The sequence below is a fragment of the Mercurialis annua genome, linkage group LG4 (assembly GCF_937616625.2).
Source record: "Mercurialis annua linkage group LG4, ddMerAnnu1.2, whole genome shotgun sequence".
Classification (NCBI taxonomy): domain Eukaryota; kingdom Viridiplantae; phylum Streptophyta; class Magnoliopsida; order Malpighiales; family Euphorbiaceae; genus Mercurialis; species Mercurialis annua.
This window is the reverse complement of record NC_065573.1, coordinates 16501799-16512410: the sequence shown is the minus strand read 5'-3', so window position 1 is coordinate 16512410 and position 10612 is coordinate 16501799.

The following is a 10612-nucleotide window of genomic DNA, read 5'->3' as shown; positions in this document are numbered from 1 at the left end:
CAATTTACTATCAGTTTATTTATTTATAAAAAAACCATGCCCTTAATTTAAACCCATAGAACAGAGTATTCATAATAAACTATGCCCTTAATTTAACAATGAATTTAAAAGCAAATTGCCTAGTATATCGATATTTTAATCAAAAACTAAACAGAGGAGAAGAGATTTTATCTCTGGTTCTATTTTCTCATTACTTTGCTAAAATAAATTTATAAAACTTTTAGTAAACTACTAATACACCGTTAGTACACTACATGCCCACTTACTCCCAAAATTATCAACTACCCATTTTAATCAAAAATCCAGCACTGAATTCATCAGATCCACCGTTTGTCAGCAAACCAACGCAACCCATCAATTCCAACAAATCCACAAAATCTGGGAAACCCTCAGCCGCCACAACCATCGATTAACAACCCATCAATCGACGATTGTTCCATTTTTATAAGATTGAGCTGTTGTTGTAGATTTAGACATTTAAATCGACAACCCATCACTGCCGCCATCGCCGGCAACCTATGAATCGGCAACTCATCGCCGTTGTAGTCGCAAAATCAGAGGGAAAGATTGCTGCGCGAAGAAGATGAAGATCAGAAAAAAGAAGAAAAATCCATAGCCATTGTTAAATCCACCGTAAAATCAAAAAGGAAAAAGTGTAAACTTCAAACACGCTGAACTTCGACCGTATTTCTCAAGCCGGAGATGCTGAACAGTAAAAGTGAGATTATTTTGGGTTTCAACAGTGTATGGTCTAATTTCCTCGAAAAATTACGGCAATAAGTTCAGCCCATCTCATATTGTAACTTTGCTTCTTCATTTTTACAGTAACTTCACTTCGAAAGTACAGTTATTTTACAAAACCAGAACTATATGTTATAGAGTTTCCGATCTATCATCTTAAAGAAAATCACTGGCAAGGAGAGAAATGCAAGGCGAAGATGAAAGATTTCATCTTCGTCATTTCCAGCCTCCTCCGTGCCGCATTTGTTACCAAATTATCGAGGAATAACATCTGGTAATCTCTTCTAAGCTTTACGCAAAGAGTTGTTGGAGTCTGGCTTGCTGTATTAGACTCTCGGTGATTTCTTTCTATTTTATTACTTTGATTTCATTAATTTGAAGATGTTTGATTGATACTAAATTTAATCTCAATATTTAGAAATTCTAGAGAACGTTGACGGTGAAGGTCTAGAAATGAGGAACAAGGATATATAAGAAAGATAAAGACGATTATGAGGATAATGGAGAAGGAATGGTGATTTATAAAGAAGCATGGTTAATTATTGGTTAAGACATAGCTCAATTATTACAATGGAGATAAGAAAAAAAAAAGAGAAGATAACAAAAATATTCAAAAAATGGAAGAAAATAACAAAAATGCTAAGTTTGTTGAAATATTACATGAGCACCTCAAAAAGCTGAAACTTTACATTTAATACCTTCCCAATGAGAATGCAACACATGGCACACACAAAACAAGTCAAAAACGCGTCAGAATAGGTCAAAAACGCGTCAGAAACGCGTCTGACATGTGTCTGCCACGCGCATCAGAGCTGTGCACCAATCACGCGTTAGTTTGTCAAAACTATTCAAACATGTATCATTTATGTATCTGTTATGTATCAGATATGTATCAAAGATATATTTGATTATTATTTTTTCATTTTTCTTTAACAAAAATAAATAAATAAATAAATAAATATATTATTAATATGTATTATTTATATGTCTCGAAGGTGTATGTATAATATATTTTAAATTAAAAGATATATGTATCACATATTTTAATTAAAATTCACGCGTTACATAAATTATGTTACAAAAAGAGTATCCATAAAAAATGTTCTTACTACATGTTTGATGCGTGCCTTGTTCTTTTATTAATTATGAATATATATATATATATATATATATATATATATATATATATATATATATATATTCATACACACACTTTCATATATGTGCATAATGTGTCTTTAATGTGTATGTATAACATATTTAAATTAAAGCTACATGTATGATATATTTTAATTAAAATTTACGCATCAATAACATTTTAATTTGTTACTCGATATAAACATCTTTATAATTTGGTTGCATTTTTTTAGCTCAGTTGCCTAACATTTAAAAATTATGTGTATCTAGTATGTATGTACAAGATATTTCTAACATATTTTAAGCATTATTGTTTCCGATATATCTATCAAAATATATGACGTGTATCTGAAATGTATTTATAACATATATCATATTAAATAAATATGTATTCCATATATATATATATATATATATATATATATATATAAATTAAATATTAGAGATTTATCTAACAAATACAAGTAAGAAACATGTCAAAATACATTTAATTAATTAATATATATTTAAAATGTATACATTTGAACTGTTTTTTGCTATGTATAATTTATATATTAAATAGAAAAACACAAATACATCCAAGATACATTTCAGATACGTCATATATACATCTCATTTTTCAAGGTGTGACTGAATAAACTTAGTTTTTAAATTCATAAAATGGCCGAGAAAAAAGTGATGCTAAAAAGTTATAACTATCGCTCAGATAAGCATTTCCTCATATTTTCAATTATTGTAAACCATATACCAACAGTTACTTTACAATTATAATGATTCACTAGTTTAAAAATCGATTGATGTATCTACAATATATCAACGATGTATCGGTAATGTATTATTGATGTATGTGTGATGTATCTGTAATGTATCTACAATGTATTGGTGGTACATTGTATTTGAGCTGTTTCTAACATGCATTTGATATGTATAATATATGTATCTGATATGTATTCAAGATGTATCTCGAACACAGTCACATACTATTAATGGAATTTATTGAAAAATTATATCTTAGACATGATAAATCTTAAATACATAAATAATACATTTCTTTCTCATTTGCAATGCTATCATATTTTCTAAATAAATATACTGTCATTTTTATAAAACAAAAAAATTGAATTAAACTCTATCGAATTATACACTTCCAGCAAATGGATTGAATGACGAGGTTGATGAGTTTTGGTTGCAAAGAATTTTCACAATTCTTCTGGCTGGCAACACCTGAACACTAGACCTCTTGAAAGTTCTAATTTCATCCTCCACATCTTTATCCCATGATGTATCAGAGATGAATCAATAATGTATTAGAGACAACTTAAATACATTTTCTATACATCTTAGAGACAACTTAAATACATTTTCTAAAAAAAACTATATACTAAACTTCTCACTAAACACACTGTTAAAACCATAAACTACAAATAAAAAAAGCACATAATAGATGTTAGCAAATAATAATATACTATTTATATCACATAATATATAAAAAAATATAAAAAATACATCTATTAAATAATATAAATAGATGATACATATGGATACATAAATAATACATCACTTTTTCATTTGCTTTATCATATTTTTTTTTAAAAATGCATTGCCATTTAACATAAAAAAAATTAGGTGATGTATTTATAATGAATCAAAGATGTATCCAATATGTATATACATAATATATAAATAAAAAAGATGAACCAATAACAATATAATGTCGTATTTGATATATATCCAATATGTATAACATATGTATAACATATGTATCTGATATAGATCCAAGATATATGGGCTAATTCACTAGTATAAAAATTGATCGTTGTATTTACGATGTATCAGTAATGTATTATCGATGCTGATCAATATCATAAATAACAATATCGAGTTATCCAATCAATTCATCATCGAGAAGATCATTAAGCTAGTAAGGATTGGTCAATCTGACGGTGAAATCCCAAAGTCTTTTGGCCAAATCAGCACCCTTAGCATGAGAACTTGGTTTGGTTATGCTACTGCCTGCAAAATATTGAGCTGTAACTCCCTTGACTTGTGGATTCAATGCTACATAGCATGTGGTTGCTGCACCCTACAACAATCAATCAAGATAATAAATTAAATTATGAGTTATGAATAATTAGAGCAATCAATTGCTTTAACTTAAATCTTATTAACTTCAACCTGTAATGCCTACCTGCTCGATATTTTTCAGCACATATTTACCCCCTAGCGGTATGAAGCCTGCGTCAAGCCAAGAGACTTTAATCAAGAACTACAATTTCCGAATAAAATCTTACGACCAATAAAGTTTGACTGTAGCACTTCCACTCGAGACTTATATACAAATAAATGAAGGCACACTAAATATGAATTACTACTCCTACTGTGATCCTCGGCCAACTCCTTTGATGATATATTCTTATTTCATAAAATAAATAAGCAAAATATAAATAATTGGTCAAAAGTTAAATTATGCATATGCAGAATTTGTTTGAATTGGTCATTATATGATTTTTCAATAAGAGCAAAGAGATGTAGCAGTGGCTGGCGAAACTACTCTATTAACTTAAGTTGTTAAATAAATTTATATTTCCTAAGAGAAAATGTCATCCAATGTAACCATACAATAAATAGTAATGACACTAAAATATCACAATAATCCCAGCAACACAACTAGAAGAGACTCAAGTTAAAAGGAATAGTTTACCATCGATAAAACTATGATGACGCAGAAGATTAGTGCCGATTCCTCCAGGATGAAGAGAATTAGCAGTTAATTCACTCCATCTTCCTGTGATGCAAAAGGTGGAGAAAAAGCTCTTTAATGTAAGTACTCTGACCAGGTTAATACATTGGATAAGAGTCGAACATAAGAAGAGATAACTTGAATATATTGTCTAGCAAGAAACTCGAACAGAAATAGAAAAGCTGTTTCGGCCATAAATTTCATCAAAAGAGAGTTAAAAAAGTTACTTCCAACAAGAGCAGCATAACCAAGAGTTAATTTCTGTGACATAGATGACACCATTTTCTTCTTCTCCTGTTCGACGCTCTCTCCTTCTCCTTCGTCCTTCCCTGAATCACCACCACTTCCTCCACCTCCGTCGCCGCCTCCACCTCTACCGCCTAAATCACCAAAATCGTCACTGCCATCACCTCTAGCAACCGGTTCAACCTCGATTCCTTTTGATGACAAGTCAACGTTATCTGTGACGAGACTAGACGCTTTGAAATCGAAAGCGGGAACAGCGATTGGCTTCAAATGTTTACCAACAGAAGAAGAAGATCCGACGAATCTACGCTTCTGAAAATTCACCACATAAAAGAAGCCCTCTAAGTGGGTGATGTAACAGAAGAAGATCGGAAATAACAGAGCTGTAGGGGAAGAGTAACGGAAATTTGAAAAGTGGGTTATGAAATTGAAGTGTTATTGTAAGTGGGTTTTCCTAAATGAGGAGAATTGAATCTATTATGAGGTGGTTGTTGTTCTGGTTGCCGTGGTGATTCAGTGACATTGTCGTTCGGAAATGAGGTAGAGAATCGGAGGAGAAGAAACCAACAACATGTGTATGTGTTGCTTTTTTAATTCATTGTTTCAATCAGATGCAACGTGTAGGGCTAAGATTAAATACATATTAATTGTAACAAGTTACCGTTTTTAGGTATTTGTTGTAAATGGAAAATTAGCAGTCAATGAAAATAATTAGGAAACTTAGCATTTTTGAAATAAATCAGCGTTATTGGTATTTTTCTGTAATTTTTCCTAAAAAGAAACAAAGAATGAATCTGCGTAAAGAAATTTTTTTAACTCCGTTTGTGATATGCTTTGGGATGTTCACTTCATCCACTTTCATATGTTTAATTTTTAATTTTTTGATTCTTTTTTCTTTCTATTTAGTTAAAGGAATAGTAAACCGATAACAATAATAACAAAATTAATAAACTGAAATAAACAGATTGCAAATTACTACTAAACTTATCGTTAAATAAACCGTTAGTAAACTAAAAATAAAAAATAAAAAATTAATTTGATACATAAAGAAAATAGGGTTAATTACATATAAAATCATCACCTTTATACGAATTTTCAAAAATAACACGACCTTTAAAACGTGTCAATTCAGGTCGTCACCTTTCATTTATTTTCAAAAACAACATGGGCACGTTTTTAGATAAAATTTTGCTGATTTGGACACCCAATAAAAGTGCCACGTGTCATGCCACGTTAGCAAAAATGCCATTAAATAGGTGCCCGTTTTGTTTTTGAAAAGAAATGAAAGGTGATGCCCTGAATTGCCACGTTTTAAAGGTCGTGTTATTTTTGTAATTTTGTGTAAAGGTGGTGATTTTATATGTAATTAACCCAAGAAAATATTTGATGGTAAACTAAACAAAATAGTTTACTATATTTTTATAATTCTGATCGTAAGCTAATAGTAACTTTTTTTTGATAAAATGTTTATAACACTAATAGTGAACTAATAGTTGATTGACAATGAATTTATTTTTTAAGTAAACTGCTAGTACAGTAATTGTAATTTATTTTTATTTTTGGTTGATTTCTTTTACCTTTGGGACAATCTTGCTCTTAATTTTTTTTGGGTTTCTAACAATATGACTTTTTTATGTTTGGGAATTGTGTATAGTTCGAAATAAGATATTCTTCAAGCTTGAATTCATAGAGGTGGACTCGATCGTTTTTATGTTGGTTTGCAAGTCGGTAGAGTTTTATAAAAATAACAATCATGTATTTTCTTATTCAGAAAATGATGTGTATCACAATTTATCCTTTTTTTGTAAATTTTTTGGACTTTACCTTTTAAAAGCTTTTACCAATCATGCTTTGTGATTGAGCTAATAAATCCAATACTTATTAAAAAAAATGAAACTAATTTTTGTTATGTTTTATAATGCCGAAATTAAACTGATTAAAAATAATGGAAATAAATTGTTCGTAAGCTAATTTATATTTAATAAACTGATAGTAAACCGTTAGTAAACTAACATATCTTTTAATAAACCGATAATAAACTATTAGTAAATTTGTGGTTTAAGTAACTCGATGGTTAATAGTGAAATTGTTCTTTAGTAATTTAAAAGTAAAACAAAAAAAACTAGCCACCGATGTTGAAGTAATTGTAAATCCTTCTTAGTGAACCGATAGTAAACTAATAATAAAATTATCTTTTAGTAAACTATTAATAAACTAAAAAATAATAATTTTGTACAGGTTTATAATATTGATAGTATACTGGTTGTAAATCAAGCAACATAACGTATTTTAGCTTAAATCGATTATAAAAAGCAACATAGTTTTTTGACTTTTTCTTTTAAAGGCTTTTGCCAATTATGCTTTGTGATTGAGCTAATAAACCCATCACTTATCAATAAAAAAATGAAACTAATTTTTGTTATGTTTTATAATGCCGAAATTAAATTGATAGCTTTATATTGAAAATAATGGATAAAAACCTGTTAGTAAGCTAATTTATCTTTTAGTAAACTGATAGTAAACTATTAGTATACTAACGTATCTTTTGGTAAACCGATTGTAAATTGTCAGTAAATTTGTATTTTGAAGTAAATCGATGGTAGACTAACAGTGAACTTGTTTTTTTAGTAATCTAAAAATAATAAAGAAAAAAACTAATTTCGTACATGGTTCTAACGCCGGTAGTAAACTGATGTTAATGTAACTGTGAACTTGTCATTTTTAGTGAACCGGTAGTAAACTAATAATAAAATTATCTTTTAGTAAATTATTAGTAAACTAAAAAAAAAACTAATTTTGCATAGGTTTATAATATTGATAGTATACTGGTTGTAAATCAAGCAATATAATTTGTTTTAACTTTATAATTTAAAACTAAATTAATAGTAATTTTTTTAAATAAATCAGTTATAAACTAATAGCAAATTTATTTTAGTAAACTTAAAGTAAATCGATAGTAAAATTTAGATGAGAAAAATAATAATCAATTAATATAAATTTTGTTATTTATTGATCTAACCATTAGCAAAGCAACCAATATTGTTTGTTACCATTATCTACCAATGTGTTTTCTTAACAACTAAACTTACTACCAATTAGCATATACACATAACATTCGTAAATCAACAGTGATAATAAAAACCCATAAAATTCCTGATTATAGAAAAAAGAATGATTGAACCTTTTGAGCAAAAAGTACCTCTAAAATCAAACCCAAAAACAATAAAATTAGGTCAAAAGCACTAAAGAGAAAGACTATTTTTATGAACTACTAAAGAATTGAATAAACTGAAACCTTATTTGACGAGAAATATATATATATATATATATATATAAATAAATAAATTGAAGTTGGTAAAAAAATTAGATTGTGTTTCTACTGGTACACTTCTTCAATTTCTTTAAAAATAAAAGATTACAACATAAAAAAAACACTAACATTTTCTCAATTCGATCCTCTTTCACCGCATGCAAGTCCGCCACCTCCATCGGCGGCGAACTAGCGGATTACCTTCGACGCTTAGCTTTTGAAGCCTCACGAGGCAGCTGATCAAGTCCGAAAGAGAAACGATCCATTAATGGAAAATTGAATTCCTCACCATATTTGTTGAACCCTTCTCTGCTGCCATTGTTTTTCTGATCTGCGACAATAATCGATGCTTTTTTAATTGATTTTCATAGGAATCAGTTTGAAGAGAATATGTTTAAGAGAATTAGATTTGAGACAATTAGTTTTATAAATTTGATTTTAAATAGATTTTGGTTGCTAATTTGAATGAACAGTATTTTTGCAGCTTAAAAGTTTAGTTTTACAATTAATCTCAGTCAAAGAGTATTCAATCAACACGGGTTGGTAAAACTGTATCTTTCAAAATAAGTTACAACCATATGGGTATCTAAAAAAAAAATTCAATTTTATAATATACAAACTCTTTCGTGTAATTTACTTTATATTTGCGATATATAAATAATTATTATAGAACAATGTACCTAATGCTTTAAAAAAATTGGCCTTTAAGCCCTTTTCTAATCCTGCCTTAATGTTAAAAATTGGTCAAATTTGTCCTATGTTACATTTTTTTTTATTTTGATTGTACCCTTAACCATTAAATTGATTTTTTTCATTTGAAAAAAGTTCAAAAAAGTTCTTCAAATTGACTCCTTTTGCATTAAATTGACCTTTTCTAAAGATGTTTTTTGAACTTTTTTCAAATAAAAAATGTTAATTTAATGTTTAAGGATACATGAAACGAGAAAATAAAAAATAGAGTAAAATTGACCAGATTTCAACGTCATGGTAGGATTGAAAAAGAGCTAAAAGGTCGGATATTTTTAAAGTATTAGGCCTAATATACAATTTTTATGCTATTATGTATTTTCTAGAGGAGATGACACCATTTACCCAAAAAAATGAAAATAATAAAATTAAACTAACAATATCAAAACAGTATACTAAGAGTATACAAATCAGAATATATTGAAATTTTATTAATATTAAAAATTACATCAACATTACACCACATTGTATACTAAAAATTAAACCAACAATATACTAAGATTATACCAACAGTATCCAAATTCTCTGGCTCACTACCAACTATAGTGAAAATACATATAAAAAAAGTGTATATGTTATCAACTAGAAAATATATAGAAATAATTATTATCGATATACTCAAAGTATACTGAAATTATACCAATATTAAATTAAATACTATTTTTAAATTTTTTTTGGTTAGCAAATACTATTTTTAAATTCTCTGGTTCATAGTTTTAATATACAGACATTATACACCGTATTTTTATAAATAATTTCAAATTTTTGGTATTTTTATAAATAACTTTTAAGTAAGTCGGTATTTTTGTAAATGAAAAAAAATGTATATATGTATTTTTTAAAATATTTTTAAAATTTTAGGTACTTTTGTAAGAATTTCTATTTTTTTATTATTAACAATATAAACTTTTAATTGAATTAGGAATAACAACACTTGCCGAACTCATAATTGGATTAGAAATACCACTGAACTCCAAACATGCTCTAATTCGAACTCTAAATGTTGTGTTGTTACTAATTCATCATAAACTTATATTTATATGGTTGTTCATCCCATTAATATATCTTTATTAATATATCTTTATAGTTTAATTTCAAATTTTGTTTAGACATAGCATTTAGGTATTTATATAATTACACTAAATTTAATAAGATAAAATTTAATTGTTAAAATTAATAATAAATTCAATTATATAATAAATTATAAATAAATAATACTGACATCAATTAATTTAAAAAAAATTTAAATTTTATTTTTTCTATTACTGGTGTTTTGCGATTGTAGTAAATAACCGTAACAAGTGTGTGAAAATTGTGGGCGTGCCAGGAAGCGGATTCCAAATTGCGTAACTTGAGTTTCGTAAACAAGCAATTGGAGCTTGATTAACCTTATAACAAGGACTCCAAAATATTGCTAAGAACTTGAATGAAAATATTAAATTTCAATCGTAAATGTGTTTACAGATTGAAGAAAATTGAAAATACAAGTGTTTGAGTGTTTTAACCTTTGGGCGTATTTTTTTGGATGGTTGATTGGGGGCTGATAACATTCTATTCTTTTCTTATTTATAGCGCTTCTGGTAACTGTAAGTTGATAGTACTCTTTGACCGCCCACGTTCCACAATGCTCGTCCACTTCTAACTGCTGTTGAAGTGCCGCTTCACGAAAAAAGCACGTGAGATCCTGGACT